Source organism: Callorhinus ursinus, unplaced genomic scaffold (genome assembly GCF_003265705.2).
Source record: "Callorhinus ursinus isolate GAN/ISIS: 27379988/994484 unplaced genomic scaffold, GSC_fseal_2.0 scaffold8, whole genome shotgun sequence".
NCBI lineage: Eukaryota > Metazoa > Chordata > Mammalia > Carnivora > Otariidae > Callorhinus > Callorhinus ursinus.
The window spans coordinates 37,217,303-37,238,912 of NW_027397070.1; the positions used below are offsets into that span (position 1 = coordinate 37,217,303).

The 21,610-nt window shown below is 41.8% G+C and overlaps 1 protein-coding gene across 3 annotated transcripts in view; it reads left to right on the forward strand.

Moving 5' to 3' along the window:
- Nucleotides 1-1,947: 1,947 nt before the first annotated feature.
- The window catches only part of SYNE2 (spectrin repeat containing nuclear envelope protein 2), a 314,602-nt gene continuing 294,939 nt past the window's right edge, over nucleotides 1,948-21,610 (forward strand). For all 3 annotated transcript variants that reach the window (XM_073895326.1, XM_073895325.1, XM_073895327.1), the window contains exon 1: nucleotides 1,948-2,082. The gene's annotated coding sequence lies outside the window, so the exon portion shown is untranslated. The remainder of the gene's footprint in view (nucleotides 2,083-21,610) is intronic.

A 21,610-nucleotide genomic window follows, 5' to 3' on the forward strand; every position in this document is an offset into this window, starting at 1 on the left:
ATAGCTAAGAGGCATCGCATGACATCATATACTCTGTTATTGTATTACCTCTGTTTTTTGGTGCATGGGAGAATGTGGGCAGGGCTGGGTTCGTGGCAACTCTGACTCTGCAAGTCAGAGGTGTAAGCATATGAACCGTAGGTTCACATGCTCAGTGTTGTGTTTCAAAAGAACTGGGTGTGTCTCTGTTTGGCTTAGCATTACATTTTATTTTCATTTCAAAGTATGGAGGATCTGTTTCAGTGCTCCCGTCATTAGTGTAATTTGCTGATTTAAAAGTAGATTTTACTTTTATATCCAAACAGACATGGCTAGGAGACACCATAGATCATTAAAAGACTCTAACTGGGGACATCTGCAAACATTTTGAGACACTTTATTCTGGACTCTCTTAAGTGCACTAGATACAATACGGAACAATAGTCCTTTCACTTTGAGGACTTGTAACATAGATGCCTAGAAGGGAACAATAAGAAATGATTCATAATATTTTCTCCAGAGACTGTTGCCATGATGATTTTGCAGCATTTACTCTAAAGGAAGCAACCAATGTAAAATGGAAATGAATAGCATGAATAGAACAGGCAAGGAAAATAACAGACCATGCTTTGTAGACAGCTCCATAAACCCTAGAGTCCAGACTTTCCTGAAATTGGCCCTTTGTATGTATGGTACCGGGCAAAATGGTTCTCTGAAAAGACACCGTAGGACCAGAAGGATCTTCATGCTTTATAGACCTTTGTTGTGACCCATGCCATTAATAATAAATAATGCAAACCTGGGTAGTCTACGAAGAAAGGGGATACTATCAGAATGATTCTCTTGGATTACAAGGAATAGCACATAGATAGACACTGTGCTGTTTTGTTGAGTTGAGCTATTGACCATCAATAAAATGTGCATGTCAAATAACAACTGAATCATCTGGTACTCACAGAAGTACAAGTTTTTGAAATAATTGTCCCAAACTGTGGGTAAAATTTACGATGAATTTTTTTCATTATTGTGTTAATTGAATGCATCATCAAAACTCTAATAGTCTGCTACTTACCATTTAGTTTAGATCATAACCACCAAGTTTAATTAAGTAATGCAGACAAGACTCTGTAGCCATACAATATATATGAACTCGGATTTATAAGCAGTTTAATTTGATTGCAATACAAACACAATAAATATTTTAAAATCACGTATTTATGTAATAATAGTGAGTTCATACAGTATCTTTCATTCAGGACTTCCAGTGCCTTAGTAATGCTGCCATAGCTGTACAGGAGGTAAGTGGGAGTCAACTGACATCATCCTGAGTCCAAGGGCATTGAGTAATTTGTTAGTATATCTAAATGGCACCTGCAGGATGGATTCCCAAGGATCCAGCTTCCAGTGAGTTTCAGATCTGGAAGATGCATATGGCGCCATAAGACTGAGGCCGTTCTTGTGCAGGGGGAGGGAAGGACCCAGTATTCTGCATTTTAACAAGGCCCTCGCCTTTCTTCCAGGTAATCCTGAAGTCTGGACCACGTTATAAGAAATACTGACCAAGATCTTAAAGGTCATCTAATCCCAAGTCCTCATTTTACAAAGGGTCTACAAAGGTTAGATGACTTGATCAAGGTTTGGTAGCTAATTTGCACATCGTCTCTCTACTCCCACCTCCAAGACCCAGGAGTCCAGGAAGGTTAGAGAAGTTCCTTGATGAAGTCGGGCAGAAAAGCTTTTTTGTGGGAGTTTGTGACATTCTTCCTACCCCCCGGTCGTTAACCTGCATGGAGTTAGCATCTCCCTCAGACCATCTCTGACGTCCCAAAACACGGAAAGAAAGTTGCCAGACCAGGGCGGCCGCGGGGCCTGCGGGGGGGAGGCGGGCGGCTCCGCCTCCCGCGCTCGCGGGCGGGCTAGACACTGGCAGCCGAGCGGCGAGCGCGGGACTCAGAGGCTGGCGGCGGGAGGGGAAGGCGCGGGGCGTGGTTTGCAGCTTTCCGAGCGCCAAGGAGCGGAGCGCGTTCTGCTGCGTCCCGAGCCTTCGGCTGGACCGAAAAAGCGAGCGGGAGAACGAGCAAAGGGCGCGATCGTGGGAGCAAGGCAAGTGGGGCGCCGACCTGGGTCAGCCCCAGCCCGCGCCCTCGCCCCTTGCCGGGCCAGTAGCGGGTGAGGGCGGTCGCGGGCCCCCAGCGCCCCGGTGCGCCCCGGAGAGAGCGGGCTGAGGCGGGGAGGGAGAGCGGGAGGGAGGGAGGGGAAGGGGCGGGGGCGAGGGAGGGAAAGGTCCCCGAGCCCGGGGCGGGGGGGTGGGGCGGGGGCGGTAGGCGCGAGAACTGACCCGATGCCGGGGTCCGAGCCGGTTACCGGAAACTTTGCCCGGGTGGGGAGAGCGGGGTGCGTGGAGGGCGCCGCAAACTTGTCAGCGGGCGGGGCGCTCCGGGGATTGGAGCGAGCGCCAGCGGGTGGCGTTTGTCTCTCCGGCTTCTTTGTGTCACCTCCGGGCCCCAGCCCGCCGGTACGCCCGGCTCAGAAAGGGGCTGTGCGGGGGGCTCGGCCCTGATCCCCGTGCCGCCTCGGTCGGGCCCAGGCCCCAGCACTCCGGATCCGCTGATTGTTTTCGTTCCTCGCGTCACGCCTGGGCGGGAAAGATTTTGAACCCCGCGTGAGCTAGAACGCGGAGAGCCGCGGCGCAGAGATGGCCAAATCGTGGGCGGCGCGAGGCTCGCCCCGCGTCCCCGGGAACCCGCGGGCCGGGGCGCACCGGGGCTGGACAGGGCGCGGGGACCCGGGGGCCCCAGCGCTCGAGGAACAGCGGCGGGCGCGGCAGTCAAGCGCCCCCGCGGCGGGGGCCTCTCGGACGGCTCGGATTATAATTCCATTTTGATTGCTTGGGGTCTTTGTTGTCTGAAATTGCCTTGAGGGTCTGACGGTAGCACCTTCTTTTCCTTAGGTTATTTTTCTTCTGTTAAAAAAAAAAGCGGGGGGTGGGGGACTTGTGTGGAATCAGTGCTGCTCGAAACAACGTGAGCCACCTTATTAGATGCAGCTTGAAGAAGTCCTGTGTAACATTTGCCTTTGTGGACGCTTGTTATTTCCGAAAGTTATTATTTTCCCCTCCCCTAGTGGAAGGGAGCGTCTGAGCTGGATGCCAGCAGGCTCGATTGTGTACAAGCACCAGCAAGTCGGAGCCCAACCGAGGGTGTTTCTTTGTAGCCGCTCAACACTTGGGCATCTCTTGTTTTCTTTTTTTAAAGTTTGTTTGATTTCAAGCAACTTTCATCTGCTTTTTTTGAAAGTTTCCCTAGCTCCGAAGTCCTCCTTGCAGTTATTATGTGGTTGTGCTCTGATGGGTTCGGCTACTTTTAGGGTTGGGGGTTACAATGAACATCTGAACCATACCTGGCCCTTCACCCCTCGGGTCCCTGCCATTGAGACCTTGTAAATATCGCCAGTAGAGCGTGTTCACCTTTTATGAGATGGAATATTTGGCGTGTTTTTGTACTTTAATGCATGACTCCTTTTTTAGTTTTCTTTCTGGAAAACTGTTGGGACTTTCAAGGGCTTTTCCCGAGATAATTACTAAACGGCCTTAGCCCCGCCATTACGCCCCCTACCCCCAATGCACCACGAGGGAGAAGGGAGCAGGTGTAATCCTCATTAAGTTTTTTTGTGTGAAGACTCTGGAGATGTCAAAATAAGTAAAAAGTGGAAATTCTTAGTTCTTTGTTCACTTTGAGTCAACTGAACTTTATTTGAATTCAACAAAAATAAAAATCAAACCAGTTTGGTCAGCTTAGCCTCGTACATTAAGATTGCTTAAAAAAAAATCATGTGAGTAAGTTTACCCAATTAGAAACTTTACAAGCATTTCAGTGCATTAGTGCTAGTTTGTTCGCAGGGTATTGCAGTATGTTTAGAGAACTGAATCACAATGGGGTTATTCTAGGTAGTGCCCTCAGTAGCTTAACAGAGTTTAGAGTAAAGCTCAAAAATGGAATCAGCCATGTCTTAATAAGTAAGGGTAAGAGTGGAAAGCAGTTGAGTAATTTGTCATTACTCATAGGTTTTTAATATAGATTTTTAATAATTTCACAAAATTATTGATTCATTTACTCAAATAAGCTCTTACCATATGTCAGCCCCTGTGCTGAAATCTGGGGTTCCAAATAATAATAGTTACCATTTATGGAGTGCTTATTTTGTACCGGTAAATGTTTTGCATAGATTACCTCATTTATCTAATAAATATTTATTGAGTGCCTACAATGTATTGTGCTAGGTGCTGGAGTTCTAACAGCGCGTGGGACTGCTGTGGTTCCTGCTGGTAGTGGGGGAGAGCTGGGGAAGATCCACAGAACATGAAAAACATTAGCAAACTAATTGCAGATTTGAAAATGTCAATCAGATCACACACTTTCCTATTTAAAATCCTTCAGTGGCTTCCCATCTCCGTCTGAGTGAAGGGCGGACCTGACTGGCCCCCAGAGTTTACTCCATCTGGTCCTCCTCATTCCCCAGTCCTTCACCTTTTTGAACTTATCTGCTGCTCTGCTTCTTGCTCATACTTCTACAGCCAAACTAGTTGCCTTGCTGTTTGAGATGCCTTTGGACTTGCTGTTTCCTCTGCTTGGAATGCCTCCTGCGCAGCCCCGGTATCTTTCTGGTTCCCTCCCTGACCCCCTTCACTTCCTTACTCAATACTGTGTTCTCAGTGAGCCTTGGCAAAACCCCAGATTTAAAAATCACAACCCCTCTTGTAACTCCCATTCCCTTGTTCACGATTTATTGTTTTTCTCCATGGCACTTTTTTTTTTTTTTAAAGATTTTATTTATTTGTCAGAGCGCACAAGCAGGGGGAGTGGCAGGCAGAGGGAGAGGGAGAAGCAGGCTCCCCACTGAGCAGGGTGCCCAATGCGGGACTTGATCACAGGACCCTGGGATCATGACCTGAGCCGAGGTCTCCATGGCCCTTATGACCATATAACTAATACTCATTTGTTAATGGTCTGTCTTCCCCCGCTAGATTGCACTCCGTCAGTGCTGTTGTAGTCACTGCTGTTGTAGTCACTGTGATACCCTCAGAACCTGGAACACACCCTGACATGCAGTGGGTCCTTAAGAACTATTTGTTGAATGGATGTTGAGTAGAAAGAAGGAGACATCAGGGGGCTGAAACAGAGACCAGCGGCTCCTGTGTTCATAGTGAGAAGGCGAAGGGGCTGGCCGTGTTTTTGAGGCAGGAGGTTGCGGGGAGGAGAGAGGCATGGCTGAAGATCAGCAGGGGAAACGGCATTGAGTCAGGAGAGAGCTTGGCAGTGTGTGGCTTTACTGGAACTGGGAGAGGGTTGTTGTTCCTGAGCACTGTGAGCTGGAGGGGAAGAACTAAGTGAAGATGGAATGGTAATCAGGTGGACTATAAAGCTGGGCCTTCCTTGTAGGCCAAGGTTTAGATAAATTCACTTCGAATCCCCATATATACCCTATTAGCCCCGTTTTATAGTTTATAAAACTGGGCATCAAGTAATTTTCTGAGGCTACCTAGTAGGTGAATGGCAGAGCCTAGCATAGGAAGCCAGGCTCTCTGACTTCCAAACACTTATATTTGACCACTATGCCAGCGTCAAAAGACAGAGTCCCCACCCTGATGGACGAGCCATTGCAGTATGCATGTGGCAATGCTGGAAAAGATGTATTCTTCCAGGCTGTGGGAGGGGGAGGCACCTAGTAATGCCCGGGAGTGGAACAGGCCAAATTGGAAAAAATGAAATCATTTTCCCTTTTTTTATTATTAGGAAATATTTCACATTGGCTACATCTTAATTAAGAAACAATGTTAATGTTAAATGCAACAGCCTGTGCTTCAGGGCTTCACTGTGTGTTCGCTTTTTATTCCTGCTTGCTTTCACATCTACCAATGACCCGTGTCAGATGCCCCCTCTCCTACTTTTGCCCAGTGAAAGATTACGTCTGGAATAGTGTAAAATCACTTATGTTTAAAGCCTGTAATTCTTCACTGAATTGCATAGGTTATGTTCTTTTCTGATTGTTATCTTAAACTGTCTAAACCTTGCGGGTTAGTGTGGTAATACACTGGCTCTGTTGAGTGTAATTGACACACGGTAAGCTGCACATATTTAGAGTGTAAAATTTGGTAGGTTTTTTTACTTAACATAAAGACCTGTGAAACCATCTCTCCGTTTGGCCCCTCCTTACACCCTGCATCCTCTTTCCCTAGACAACCGAAGATAGCTCTCTGACCCTATGGATTAAGTTTGTGGTTTTAGAATTTTATAGAAATGGAATCATAACGTCTCTTTTTTGTTTGGCTTCTTTCACTTAGCATAATTATTTGGAGATTCATCCATGTTGTGTAAATCAGTGATTCATCCTTTTTTGTTGCTGAATGGTATTCATTGTATGGATATACCCCAGTTCATCCATCCATTCACCCATTGGTTGATATTTGGCTTTTTTCCAGTTTTTGGCTATTAAAAATAAAGCTCCTGTCAACATTACATATAGTCTTTGTGTGGACATCTGCTTTCATTCCCCCTGGGTAAATATTTAGGAGTGGAATGGCTGGATCGTATGGTAGATATATGTTTTGAAGGGGTTGTACACTTTTACATTCCGAAAGTTGTGTATGAGGGTTCCATTTGCTGTGCATCCTTGTCAGCACTTAGTATGGTCAGGCTTTCCATATACATTCTACTAGAGGTGCAGTGGTATCTCATTGTGTTTTTAATTTGCATTTCACTGATGACTAATGATATGCTTATTTACCATCCATATATCTTCTTTATTGACGTTTCTGTTTATATTTTTTGCCCATTTTTTATTGGGTTCATTGCTTCCTTATTGAGTTTTCAGAATTCTTTATATTTTCTAGATGCAAGTTCTTTATCAGATACATGATTTGCAATATTTACTTTCAGTCTATTCCTCATCTTATAGTTTCTTAACAGTATCTTAGAAGATCAGAAGTTTTCAATTTTAATGAAGTCCAATTTATCAATTTATTCTTTGATGAATTGTACTTTTGATGTCGTACCTTAAGAAATCTTTGCCTGACTCAAGGTGAAAAAGATCTTTTTCTAAGAGTGATTTATAACTCTTTATTTATGTATTTTAGTTATTTATAACTCTTGGGAAAACTATAAAAGAATGTAAAACTATAAAGTTTTCATTTTACATTTAGGTCAGTCTGTTTTGAGTTAATATTTGTTTACAGAGCGAAGTATGGGTTGAAGTTTACCTTACTGCTAATGGGAACATTTGGCAATTTCTAGAGACAGATAATGTATGGAGATGATGTCTTATGTGTGTTGGGGGGAAGATGGGTGGCATTTGCTGTTGGCATCTAGAGGGTCAAAACCAGGGATGCTGCTCAGGATACAATGAACAAGAGCGATCCTCTCAACAAAGAATCATTCAAAGTGTCAATAGTGCCAAGCTTGAGAAACCCTAGGTTAGAGGTTTATCAGTTTTATTGACCTTCCCAGTGAACCAGCTATTTTGTTTTATTGATATTTTCTTTTGTTTTTCTATTTTCTATTTAACTGACTTTTCACTCTGATCCTTATTGCTTTTCTTATTCTAGTTTCTTTTTTTTCCTTCAAAGATTTTATTATATTTGAGAGGGAGAGAACATGAGCTGAAGAGGGGCAGAGGGAGAAGTAGACTCCCCACTGAGCAGGGAACTCGCCTGGGGGCTTGATCCCAGGACCCTGAGATCATGACCTGAGCTGAAGGCAGACGCTTAACTGACTGAGCCACCCAGGCACCCCATTATTCTAGTTTCTTTAAGTCGTTCATTTTGTGACCGTATTTCTTTTCCTACATAGATGTTTGGTCCTGTAAGTTTCCTCCCAGGTACTGCTTTAGTGACATCTCACAAATTTTGATATTGTGTAAAGCCATTTTTATTCAGTTCAAAACTAAAAAACATTTTCTTTGATATATTCTCTGACCCTGAGTTACCCATATTACTTGGTTTCCAAATATTTGTGGATTTTCTAGAGATCTTTCTGTTATTTATTTCTGATTCAATTCCATTGTTGTCAAAGAGCATACTTTGTATGGCTCAAATCCTTTTACATTTATCAAGTTATTTTATAGCCCAGAATATAATTTCTTTTTTAAAATTGTTAATTAACTAATTTTTTAAAGATTTATTTATTTAATTAATTTTTAAAGATTTTATTTATTTTATTTAAAGACAGAGAGAGTGAGAGAGAGCATGAGAGGGGAGAGGGTCAGAGGGAGAAGCTGACTCCCTGCTGAGCAGGGAGCCTGATGGGGGACTCCATCCTGGGACTCGGGGATTATGACCTGAGCCGAAGGCAGATGCTTAACCAACTGAGCCACCCAGGGGCCCATAATTTCTTTTGGTAAATGTTTTATGTGCACTTGAATGTGTTTGAATTTTTTTTTTAAGATTTTATTTATTTATTTGACAGAGAGATAGAAAGAGAGAGCACAAGTAGGCAGAGAGGCAGGCAGAGGGAGAGGGAGAAGCAGGCTCTCTGCTGAGCAGGGAGCCCGATGCGGGGCTCAATCCCAGGACCCTGGGATCATGACCTGAGCTGAAGGCAGACCGACTGAGCCACCCAGGCGCTCCATGTTTGAATTTTAATTACACCATCTTAAAGAAACATAATATCAACATGACTTATCTCTATTCGTGTTAACCTTGATCACCTGGCTGAGATGTCAGGTTTCTCTACTGTAAAGTTACTCTTTTCTCCCCCTTCTGTACTGAACTTTTTGGTAAGGAAGTCACAATGTGCAGCTCACACTTAGAATGCAGAGTTATGCTTCATCTCCTTGAAGGGTGTTACTTTTTTATTCAATGTGATGATCTCTGTCTTTTATTTATTTATTTATTTTTAAAGATTTTATTTATTTATTTTGAGAGAGAGGAGAGAGAGAGAGAGAGAAAGAGCACGAGCAGGGGGGAGGAGCAGAGGCAGAGGGAGAAGCAGACAAGCAGACTCCCTGCTGAGCAGGGAGCTGATGAGGGACTCCATCCCAGGACCCTGGGATCGTGACCTGAGCTGAAGGCAGACTGAAGGCAGACGCTTAACCTACTGGGCCACCCAGGTGCCCTGATCTCTGTCTTTTAATTGCATTGTTTAGACCATTTGTATTTAAAATAATCATTAATATGGTTAGGTTTAAATCTGTAACCTTGCTATTTGTTTTCTGCTCTTCTCATTTGTTCTTTGTTTCTTTTTTACTCTTTTTTGGTCTATCTTTGGATTTATTGAGTTATTTTTCATCATTCTATTTTATATCCTTTGACTTATTAGCTATCATTCTTTTTTTTCTTTAGATTTTATTTATTTGTCAGAGAGAGAGGGAGAGCACAAGCAGGGGGAGCGGCAGGCAGAGGGAGAAGCGGCTGGCAGAGGGAGAAGCAGGCTCCCCGATGAGCAAGGAGCCCGATGAGCAAGGAGCCCGATGCGGGACTTGATCCTAGGACCCTGGGATCATGACGCTTAAGGTAGACGCTTAACCGACTGAGCCACTCAGGCATCTCGTTAGCTATCATTCTTTATTTTGTTATTTCAGTGGCTGCTTTAGGGTTTGTAGTATACACCTTTAACTTATCACAGTTTACCTTCAAGTGTTATTACCCCACTTCATATACAGTATGAATGAATACCTTGTTTGTAATAGTATATTTCCATTACTCTCCTTATGTCTTTTTTGTTATTGTCATATATTTTGTTTTTTGTCTTTTATAGACCCCATGCTACATTATTATTTTTGTTTGAATAGTCAGTTGTTATTTATTTATTTTCAAAGACTTATTTATTTATTTTGGAGAGAGAGTGGGGGAGGGGCAGCGGGCGAGGGAGAGAATTTTTTTTTTTAAGATTTTATTTATTTATTTGGCAGAGAGACACAGCAAGAGAGAGAGAGAACACAAGCAGGGGGAGTGGGAGAGGGAGAAGCAGGCTTCCCTCGGAGCAGGGAGCCCCATGTGGGGCTTGATCCCAGGACATGACCTGAGCCGAAGGCAGACGCTTAACTAACTGAGCCACCCAGGTGCCCCAGTTATTTTTTATTTAAAAAATTTTTTAAAGTTAACCTCCTTTTTATTTTTTATTTTACTTTATTTTTTTTTGAGAAAGAGAGAACACACACATGTGTGTGAGTGGGGGATTGGCAGAAGGCGAGGGAGAGAGAGAGAATCTTAAGCAGGTTCCACACCTGGCGTGGAGCCCCACGCGGGGGTTTATCTCATGACCCTGAGATCATGACCCGAGCCGAAATCAAGAGTTGGACACTTACCCCACTGAGCCACCCAGGTGCTCCTGAACAGTCACTTATTTTTTAAAGGGATCTAAATAATAAGAAAAAAAAATCATATATGTACCCATATAGTCACACAAGTTATATTCTTTATTGTACTATTAGTAAGTGAAAATAAACAAATCATACATATTAAGGTTATTGGATGCATATATATATATATATATGCATATATAAGCATATATACATTCTAACTTTTCCCGTTGGAATAAACTTAAAAGAAGTAGTGGAAATTCAGAAGTCAGAGCATAGTTCATTTTCTTAAACTCTGTTGAATTGCCATTGAGCAGATCATTACTATAGTAGAAAGATGTTTCAGGGTGGTGTAGAGTATTATAACATTCAGAACACCTGGACTCGGAGAACTCTCTACACATGCACTGCTGAGTGTGCTGTGCTTCATCTCTTTCCTCTGGGCAACATTGGGAGGAGGAAGGTGGATGGGGAGAAGGAATCAGTCCACCTGTGCTGATATTTTCCAGACTCTGAGAAACTTTGAAACATGAGTTTGGAAGCATTTTTTTTTCTTTCGATGGTGTGTGAGATGAAAAGTACTTGGTTATAGCTCCTCAGGTCAAGGTAACACATTAAAAAAAATATTTATTTATTTATTTATTAAAAGATTTTATTTATTTATTAGAGAGAGCAGGAGGAGGAGCAAATGGAGAGGGACAAGCAGACTCTGTGCCGAGCATGGGGGACGTGGGACTCGATCCCAAGACTCTGAGATCATGACCTGAGCTGAAATCGAGAGTTGGTCGCTCCACTGACTGAGCCACCCATCTGCCCTGTGAAAGTAACGGATTTGACAACAGTGAGCCTCAAACTTCCGCTTGTCAGAGTCCATATTGGATTGAAAACTCCAGTCTAAGATGCAGTTCTTGGATCTTTCTAGAATTTGCCATCTACTTGTTGCTCTGGTTCTAGCTGACTTTTACTCTTCCTTTGGGTACTGCCAGTGTTTGCCATTTGTCATCAGTGAGTAGCTCCTCTCCATCCGGTTGTATAAATGCACCCCTATTCTAAATATTAATATACTGACAAATAACCATAAAGGAGTGGGAAAGATCAGTTCATTCAGTGAGTTGGGGCGCCTGGGTGGCTCAGTTGTTAAGCATCTGCCTTTGGCTCAGGTCATGATCCCAGGGTCCTGGGATCAAGCCCTGTGTCGGGCTCCCTGCTCCGCGAGAAGCCTGCTTCTCCCTCTCCCACTCCCCCTGCTTGTGTTCCCTCTCTCGCTGTGTCTCTCTCTGTCAAATAAATAAAATCTTAAAAAAAAAAATTTCATTCAACAAGTTAATCTATTTTGTAAATATTTATTGAGTCTGGGCTCTGGAACCTTGATGAAAATGTATGCCCCTTGCTCTTAGCAAGGCAGTTGTCCAGTAGGAGAAAGGCCCACAAACAGAGGAGCATGCAGTCCGGTGGGGTAACTGGCGATGACTACAATGGAGCAATGGGAGTAAGCTTGGAACAGTGCTTCTCTAAGTGTATTCCAGGCACCAGCAGCATCAAACCTACTGAATCAGAAAGCTTGAGGCTAGAGCCCAGCAATCTGTGTTTAACAAGCCTTCCAAGTATTTATGATGCATGTTCAAGTTTGTGAACCACTGGCCGAGAGGATTAGATGATCTCTGAGATTTTTTTCCCAGCTCCAAAATTCTATGAGTATGATTTAGAAATGTGATATTTACTCCATTGTACTTGTTTTTTGCCTACTCTGTAAAATTGTATGAAAAGCATCATCTTAGTTCCAATGTGTTTTTATTATTCAGTTTCCCCTCTTGTACCTCCTATTCATTATGAACTACAGTACTGTCATTGATTCCTTATCATATATCGTCATGTCTTTGCATCCTTAGAGATGACAGCCTGCAAAGAACAACACTGCAGCACAATACCAGTCCATGAAACGAAATCCTTCCTTATTGAAGTTAGCTAATTGATAATGAAGGATTTTCTTCCATATCATCTAGATTGAGAGCCGTATTGAAGTGCTTTGGGTATACAAGGTTGTATGTGTGTTTCCTTGTGGGCATCGTCACTTTCATATAATGTTCGCCAATGTGCGTTTCAGACTTGCTAAGGTCAAGCCAAGTCTGGTGGTCCTGTAGCCAGCGATGTCTAAGAGATTTATCACCCCATTGTACTTAAAGAGCAGTGTTGGCACTAATGAAATGTCATGTAAAACATTAATTGCTCTGTGGGTAAAACAGAAATTCAAAATGACAAGGGTATGCCTGACACTGGAGTAGTAGTAAATTATCATGAAAAATTTCACATAATCAAAAGCAGAGATAATACTGAAATGAACTCCTGTGTAAACATTACTCAGTATCGGTAATTATCAAATCCTGCCAATGTGGCTTGACCTCCTTTCCCCCTATGCTGGATTTTTTTTTAAAAAGATTTTATTTATTTATTTGAGAGAGAGAGAATGAGAGAGAGAGAGCACATGAGAGGGGGGAGGGTCAGAGGGAGAAGCCAACTCCCCACTGAGCAGGGAGCCCGATGTGGGACTCGATCCTGGGACTCCAGGATCATGACCTGAGCCAAAGGCAGTCGCTTAACCAACTGAGCCACCCAGGCGCCCCTATGCTGGGTTATTTTGAAGTAAATTCCACACATCATATTATTTCATCCATAAATAATTAGGTTTTAAATTATTTGAGCTATTAAGAGGCTAGAGATGAATATGAAACTGAATCACAAATAGACGTTTCATGGTTACACATTAAATTATAGCTAAAGTTTATCTGGAATTCATTTACACAAAAGATAGTAAAACGAAATAGTGTAGAGACATGTACATATATTCCTATTAAAATTCACTAAAAGTAAATATACTGGTTACAACAGTGAATACATTCTGTCAGATATTTCATAAACCATCATCATGATAGCAATATATACATTATGCTTATAGATAATTTTCCGGAGGAATGAGAAAGAATATACACCCATGTGCTGCCAAAATTGAAATATTGTGCTTGACAGGGAACCTTTAATTTGAAAGGCAAGTTTTTGGGAAGGGAGGTTTTATAAGAAGATTTTGTTTAAGTTAAAAATTCTTATTGCTCATTTCAGCAATTGCTATTTTTTTTTTAAGATTTTATTTATATGACAGAGAGAGACAGAGAGAAAGGGAACACAAGCAGGGGGAGTGGGAGAGGGAGAAGCAGGCTTCCCGCCGAGCCGGGAGCCCGATGCGGGGCTCGGTCCCAGGACCCCGGGATCATGACCTGAGCCAAAGCAGACGCTATACGACTGAGCCACCCAGGCGCCCCAATTATGTTACTTTATTTGAAAAGAAAGGGTATTTAACATTTATGGATGAGCAATACATCTTTAAAAAAAATGCATCCATTTTAGTCCATGTGCTACACACACTCTTTTCTTCAAGGTTAGAGTTAACGTTAACTATTTTGTTAGAGCTCAGGCTGTGAGATACTTCATGTTTAGTGGGGTGGGGGTGATGCAGACTTAATCTACACAGACAGACCACCCGTTTTCTCCTACTCTGGCTTTGGAGTACAAGTTGGGGTACCCTGAGGAATAGGTGATCATATTATGGCTGAGATCTTCAGGTTTGGCTGCTTCTGTGTGATATATTAATTAATGGGTCATACCATAAATTTAGCTAATTTTCATTTACAAAAGACTTAAGTATTCAGAGGTAATCCTTATCTTAAGTGTAAATTGAAACAAAATAAATAAAGACCGTGTCCCATACCCCCAAAACAAATAATAAAGAAAAAAACCCCCACAACTCAAATGAATCTAAGCTATTAGTAGTATGGTAGGTTACACAACCAGCGTATGATGGGATCATTTGGTAGAATAACGCATGCTAGAGCTTTTAGTTCAAAATTTTGAGCAAGTGGGGCAACCCTGTCAATACCCCTCTCACTCTTGAGAGCATTTTCTGTATCTTCACTTAATAAACTTCTATCGCTTTACTCACAAAAAAAAATATATATTTTTTTTGAGCAAGTGATTCAGAAAGAAAAAAATAAAAAAGGAATGCCTACTATAAATTCTGTTTTTAAAAAGGTGTGTTTTTTATTATCTGCATTTGATGTTGACAAGGAGAATGGGTCACAAGTGTTCTCTTGAATATCTTTTATAGTCACTCATTTGATGACACTGAGTAAGAGCTTTTCCTGTTAATAAACCTTTGTTTAAAAGAAAGTCTGTGCTTTGTAGTCTTTGTACTTTCTTTCATTAGAGGAAGCTTCAACTTAGTTGCATAATAATTAATTTTATAGCTAGTGTTTAGTCCAGAACTGGTTATGATTCCTTCTAGGCCAGAGGAAAAGATACTCTAGAATGTTTATAACCACAGGTTGATGATTTGGTGACAAGACTTTGTTGGTGATGGTTTCTGAGACTTGGAAAGTAAGCTTGCCCCTTTTGTGAGTCATCATGTTGTCTCCCAGTTGGCTCTGTGTTTTCTTAGTAACTGTTGCCGATTTCAGATTTGAGCCGGGCAAATATGTTTTGGAACGATCCAACATATTCTTTCAGGTTATATATGCCTGTTAAACCTTATAAACTTACTGTTCATGTTATGTGTTCCACAAAGAAGGGAAGAGTTAATTGTCTTCCTGTCCCTGCCTTCCAAATTATTATTATTTTTTTCTGATTTGCTTTTCAGGGGTTTGGGGGTGGGGGTAGGAACAGAGAAAAATAAGTGAATCTGGGAGACTATGGGCTTGCTTGTGTATGACCCTGGATGGGAGCAGAACCAAAATGGCCTCCATGTGCTGATAAGATAAATCATAATTTACTGAAGTCCTGGTCTTGGGTAATACTCCCATGTGTATAAAGTACTAAAGGAACCAGTGAATTTGGAAATGTCTGCTCCATAGTGGAGTGGTTAAAAACATAGCTTCTGAAGTCAGACTGACCTTAGTTCAGATCCTGGCTTTGTCATATACTGGCTACATCGCTTTGGACAACTGATAGAACCTCTCTGAGTAGAGTTTCCTCATCTGTAACTTGGAGGCCAATATATGATTTACCTTAAAGGAGTATAATGGATATTACTAAGATAATACACATAATGGACAGTACAGTATTCATTGCCGAATACTGCAGAACACATTGTAATAAATGCTAGTTGTTACCATTCAGTTCAAGGGTGCAATGAACTAGGGGCTAAGTGACAGGTGTTGAGGTGGCAATAAGAAGTGATCAGATATGGCCCCTGTTCTTCAGGAACTGGGGAAGATAGATAGCCTTGTAAACCAATTATTCTATTATGATCCAGAATGAAAGAAATGCCACCTGAAGTGCAGGCAAAGTGCTGTGGGTGCATCACGTCAGTGGTAATTAATGTCTGCTTTGGGGAATTAGGGCTAGATTTGTAGCATATTGACATTAAATTTGGACATATAGCCAGGTCTAGAATGTAGAGTAGGGCTTTCATGGGTGGAGAATGGAAAAAAGTAGATTACAGGCTGAAGAATAGCACAAACTAAAGCAGAGCTCATGGCAAGATGTGGTGGGAGAAGTCTGGATAGATGTTTCATGGTTAGATCTTGGGGACTTTTGAACACGTAATGGACCGTATTCTTGTCAGTGGGGAGCCAAGCTTCGTGTGAGCTCTGTTTCATGATAATGTTCTGAAACATGCATCCGAGAAGCAGGGAGTCCTCCCCAAGGTGTTTTCAGAAATCCAGGTGAGTGATGAAGAAATTCAGAAGACAGAGTCAGAAAGTATGAAAAGGAGATGGAAGAGAGAATTCTAAATTAGGTGCCAAAGAGAATGTTGGTGCCATTACTTGAGAGAGAAAGAACACAGGAGGGGGAAGTATGAGAGAGAACGGATGGTCTTGGTGGTAGGGTGGGCCTAGTGGGCTAATCTTTTGAGCCCAAAGATTAGTGGACATCTAGCTGGCAGTTGGAAATTTAGTTCTGCCAGAAAGAAGCCAACATTTATTGTGCATCTACCATGTCTCAGATTTTATGCTAAGCATCTCCAAAAATCATTATTGGAAACAGATGGTATTTTTATCGATGAAGAAATAGCTCAGAAGAGGCCTGATATTATTTCAACATTTACCTTCATTCCAAAGCACTTTTCCCTTTTATCTTTCTCTTCAGGCTCTTTGTCGCAAGAGGCCAGCCAGGACTGGGAAGAATGAGTGTGTGATTTCCACATTCAGGCTCCCATTACATATTTTTTACCTTGAGGAGAGAATAACCCTCTACCTGGGAGATTTCCCTTTGTTATCTGAAGAATGTTGAGGGGGTTCCATTTCCAATCTTCTTTCTCAAATTCTAATACTCCTTTCCTTTTAGAGCTGCTTGAAGGTTGAAGTCCCTCAGGGTTTTTTTTCCTCTTGCTTCTGATGAAATGGACACATTTGGGTGGGAAAGGGTGAACACTTTTTTTTTTTTTAAGATTTTATTTATTTACTTGAGAGAGAGAGGCGGGGGAGGGAGAGAGCTCAAATGGGGGGAGAGGCAGAGGGAGAGGGAAAAGCAGGCTCCCATCAACATGGTCCTCCATCCAAGGATTTGGGGATTGCAATCTGAGCCGAAGGCAGACACTTAATGACTGAGCCACCCAGGTGCCCCAAAGGGTGAACAGTTTATAAAATGAGTCTTGTTTTAGTTGAGTTGGAGAGGGGCAGAGAGAATGATGGTCTTTTCCTTAATGGTATCCCCTTCATTAGGTGATGAAATGCATAATCCTGATGTCAGGCTCATGGATGCAGATTAAAAATTAAGTCTGGCAAGACTTTGAGCATTTGTTTAAAAATTTTTGTGTTCTTACAAAACTGCAACAACACACATATTAAAAAGCAAAAACCCTGCCTCATATTATTTTCACTTTCCATTCCTGCAGTCCCTGTCCCTAGAGATCATCACTGCGGACAGTTGTATGTTTATACCATTTGAATGTTTCTGAACATTTGGAACCCTGGCAATAATTAAGCAGAGTAGCTAGAATTTGTGCTTTTCCCTTTTCACCTAGATACTTGGTATCAGGGTTTATTATTGAGGCTTCATAGATATGGGTTCTGTGTTTAAACCGTGTTCTGAAAGCCATATAAACATCAAATTTAACTTAAGTTAAAAGCTATTGGATCATCTTTCAAATCAGTGACGTACCTATGATTAGAATTTAGAGACCTTGAGCTTATTTGTTGCTAAACCAGTTCTGTTAATTTATTACATAAGTTTGCCAGCTAGCTGCAACAGTGGGCAAAAAACACGTTTCATCTTATTTATTTTAAAGAGGAGAAAGGGCAGAAAGAGCTGAAAATTTAAACTCACAAAGGTCCATTTTAGTTTGGTCACTATAGTAATCTGTTAATCACTTCCTATGTTGACTGCTCAGATAATATGTGCTCTGGCAAATTTCTCAAACGGAATCACAGGATATGTGAATAGCTTAGCTCTTCATTGCCCATTAGGAACTTTCTTTTAAGGACACAGAGTTTGGAGCCTGCATATTTGTGTTCAAGCAAGTCTTGCCAGTGACTTGCTGAATGATCCCGGGCAAGTTACTTTGCTTCTCTGTTTTCCTAAATGGGGTAGTGTTTATCTTACGGACTCGTGAGGACTAAAGAGATGGCACGTATAAAATATCTGGCACAGGGGCGCCTGGGTGGCTCAGTACGTTAAGTGTCTGCCTTTGGCTCAGGTCATGATCCCGGGGTCCTGGGATCGAGCCCCGTCTTGGGCTCCCTGCTCAGCTGAGGGTCTGCTTCTCCCCCTCCTTCCCGCTTGTGCTCTCTCTCACTATCTCTGTTTCTCCCAAATAAATAAATAAATAAAATATTAAAAAAATATATCTGGCACAAATGAAGTACTAAATAAATCTTAACTCTTCTTAGTGCTTTTGTCATTCTTACCAAAAGGAGAATCTGCGATTTTGGCCCCCCCCATGTAAGAAGAATTTACCTGTTCTTACTTTCAAGTTATAACAAAGGAGAAGTCACTGCTACCTCACTTTCCTAGCAGTGTGGATTGTCAGAAGGAATGTGCAAATAACGAGATGTGCTCTTTAAACAGATACAAATCTCACTACCTCTCTTAGTTGGTCAGCTTCCTAACTAAATTAAGTTGGAGGAGCTTCAACCAAAGGATCACACAGAGATTTTGTTTTGTCCTGGTGGTCTTACTTCTCAAGATCCTTTGGTGGTTCTAGTCTTGGTCCACTCAAGAAAATATTGTGGAATGATAAGACATTTTGGGGGGGAGTGTTCTAGTTGTTCACTGATGAGGAAACAACTTAGGTGGTGTTTCTTTTTGAGGATATTTTATGTTCTATGTGTTTTAGGGGCTGAGGATAGGTCAGGTATATTTTCATGGGGAAGGCCTTTATTTTTTTATTAAGATTTATTTATTTATTTAAGAGAGAGAGAGAGAGCGCACACACGGGTTGTGGGGGGAGCTCAAGCAGCCCCCCCCCATTGAGTGTGGAGCCTGACCCTGAGATTATGACCTGAGCCAAAATCAAGAGTTAGATGCTTAAGTGACTGAGCCACCCAGGCGCCCCGTGGGAAGGCTTTGAGAGAATGAAAAAATATTTCTTAGAAATCTCAAAACCGTAGTCTGAAATTCCATGAAAAGAAAATTTAAGAATTTTGTAATCCCAGTTATGGAGGTAAGGGGTCAGAAGGATTATGTTTTAGGAAATTTATTTTCATGAGGAAGTACATAATTTCTAAATATTTTAATGAATTAAGAGATACACTAAAGAAAACGTGATCCCAGAACTAGACAGAATTATTATTTTTAAAAGCTGGACAAATTTCTAATAGGGTCACTGCACATGTTATAAGTAACAAGGAAGATAATTTAGTATACACAGAAGTGCATTCTCTTCTTTTCCTGAGATGACCGTGACCTTAAATCAGATCTTAAAATTGTGCCCACAGAATTGGCAAATATGTATCCTTGGGGAAAACTCAAACAAATAAGTTTGGTTGTTTCTCTTCAGGGGAGAAACTTCTGTCCTGTTTAGAAATGAAAAGGAAACTAGTTTGCAAGCTCTCTAGCAAGTCACAAGGGAAGCCTGAAAGGAGGGAAGGTTTCACAGTATAAAGTTTTGCTATTTCAGAAATCAAATCTGTTTTTCAGAAACACCCTCTGTTTCCATAGTTGCTTGATTCAGCAACTTTTTAACAAATGAATACCTGTTAGAGCTGCCCGGCTGGCTGGCCCCCTAGAAAAAAACAGCTTCTAAATCACACAGCAGTTAATTTTCAGCTGTTTTTTTTTTTCCTTGTCTACTTTTCCACTAACCAGTCAGAATGCTAAGACTTACTGGTTGGGTAAGACTGGTGTCAGGTAGTTAGAACTCCCTATTTATCAGTGCAATTGCACAGTAATGAATGGTTTTTTGGAAGTAAAGAGTTAAAGAGAAACACAAACTCAAAAAGAACAGAAAGGAGCTCTATTTGGGGGGAGATTTTGAATTTTTTAAAAAGATTTTATTTATTTATTTGAGAGAGAGAGAGTGAGAGAGAGCATGAGAGGGGAGAGGGTCAGAGGGAGAAGCAGACTCCCCACTGAGCAGGGAGCCCGATGCGGGACTCGATCCCGGGACTCCAGGACCATGACCTGAGTTGAAGGCAGTCACTTAACCAACTGAGCCACCCAGGCGCCTGAGGTTTTGAATTTTAAAAAAAATTCCATTAGGACAATTTCTTTAAAATTCTAGCATGCAAGTTATAATCTAAAGTGGTTAGAAGAAATGCAATTTTTTTTTTTTTTAAGTCATAGCACTTTCTTAAGCAAAATTTTATGTACCACAATCTGGGATCTGTTTATTAAAATCTACAGTGTTTTACTGAGTGATTTAAGAATTTGCTAGTTTATTTGCTTTGTCACTGTGCAAGTGTTGGTAAATTATTAAATATAGTTGGATTGTAGGGACAAAGGGGGAACTCTTTTCTCTAAGACGAGTCTTGAGGGTGTGTGAAATGATGGTCTGTCATAGGAGAGATCAAAAGTTGAGTCAAAACATCACTTCTAAGATACCAATTATGAATTCTAATCCTGGGTTTACTCTTGAGTTGTATGCTCTTGAGTAACTCGTTAACGGTCTCAGTTTCCCCCACTTTAGGAGTACCGTGATTATGTAAAATAACCGATAAGCGCAACTACATATAAAGAACGTTTTACCTTGGATCAGTTACACTGCCCCCCTCTTTACTGATCACCATTGCTTTGCTTTCCTAAACCTAGCCAGCCAGCTGTCAGAGGCCTCCGTTAATCAGAAAGGATGGCAAAGAAGAGAGAGGGTGGTGGGATTAAAAACCATTCCTGGAGCACTTTAAAATGTTTATGTGCTCTCCATAAGGAGTCAGTGAGTCTTGTTTCATGTATGATTTATAACGCTTGGACAGGGGCCATGTTGGGGGGCTGTTTTATTAGAATCCAGAGAGAGGCCCACAGCCATTATGTTGAATTCAGGTAAGAATTTTATTTTATTTTTTTAAAAAATTTTATTTATTTATTTGAGAGAGAGAATGAGAGCATGAGAGGGGAGAGGGTCAGAGGGAGAAGCAGACTCCCTGCTGAGCAGGGAGCCCGATGCAGGACTCAATCCCGGGACTCCAGGATCATGACCTGAGCCGAAGGCAGTCACTTGACCAACTGAGCCACCCAGGCGCCCTCAGGTAAGAATTTTAGAACTGACTGATGCCTCAGTCCTCTTATTTCACAGAAGAGGAACCAAGATTCAGGGACAGCAAGGTCCCACAGGTATTGGATAGAACAAGGAATAAAATGGCTGTCTCTAGATTCCCGGCTCAAAGCTCTTGCTGACCTCTGTATGTGTATATATATTTAAATTGTTATGTATTATTTAAGATCTATGGAATGATACAAGTCATCAGACAGTAAGTACTCATGTGCTTTAGCATCTTACTTAAGAAACAAATGTGGTTGTGACCCTACCCTCCTCACAGGTGTAGCTGCCATCCTGAATTTGGGTATTTATCACCCTTAGGCATTTCTTTATAATTTTGCTGCATATGAATGTTAAGGGTGATTTTCAAAGTATTTAACAACTGATAGTGTTATGGGCACGGCCACACATAATGGTTGCTGGCCCTAAACCACAGATCGGCCATGTCAAGGCATATCATGGACTCCTAAGCGCTTTTTTTTTTTTTAATGTCAGCTGTAAGCCCAACGTGGGGCTTGAACTCAGGACCTCCAAGATCAAGAGTCACATGTTCTACTGACTGAGCCAGCCCGGCGCCCCTCCTTAGCCGTATTTTTTAAGATTGCATGTAGTTGGCATCATTCTGTATGCATTCTTCTGCAAGTTGCTTTTTTCTCT